The following is an 808-nucleotide window of genomic DNA, read 5'->3' as shown; positions in this document are numbered from 1 at the left end:
GTACATAAGGTTAGTAATATTGTTAAACCTTTTACAATTATCTATTTCTTGAAGGCAATGTTTTCAAATCAGAGCTCAAAACCGCATAAACATTGAAAATCATTTCTCTGTTCTGATTACGCTTAAATCGGTCAAGTTAGACGATAACTTGAAAATCGACGGCCTAAACAGATCTTGGCTACTGATCTAGGCGAATCGGAGCGACGTGGATTCGATCTTGTTCATCGCCATCAAGGCAAGAACGAGATTTTGGAAAATAACATCCCCCTTAAAAGCAAGAACAATAGACCACTTTTCTTACAACTAGCTAAATTGACCCATACTTCTTGTCTTTTTGACTTTTTTGTACGTTGGGTCGGTAGCACCCGTATTGTTCCCCATGTAATCCTTGTTTCGTTCAATGAAATTTAAGATAAAAGAAATATAAAAATTCTGGATTTTGATTGAATAGAAAAGGTAATAAATTGCTTCTGAAATAAAAAATAAAAATAAAATAAAATAAAAAAGATGTGAAATCTTCATTTCTCAAATTGTAATCTACACTCCGACTTTTTATTTTTAATCATCATTTTCATAAGACAAAATCTAAGTTATCAAAACCAAATAGAAAATGAAAGTGTGTGGGTTATAATTTAAGAGTGCAAGTTATAATTTATGAGTGGGGATTTCACTTAAAAAATAAAAAGCTCAAAAATTATTGCGTGGCATCATTGGGGATCATCCATAAGGATAATCCATATTTTCTCTCGATAACAAAAAAAAAAAAAAAAACACAATAAGCCTAGCGGATCATCCTCCAGAAAGAATA

The sequence above is a fragment of the Fragaria vesca genome, unplaced genomic scaffold (genome assembly GCF_000184155.1).
Source record: "Fragaria vesca subsp. vesca unplaced genomic scaffold, FraVesHawaii_1.0 scf0513126, whole genome shotgun sequence".
Lineage (NCBI taxonomy): Eukaryota > Viridiplantae > Streptophyta > Magnoliopsida > Rosales > Rosaceae > Fragaria > Fragaria vesca.
Note: the sequence above shows the minus strand (reverse complement) of the source record.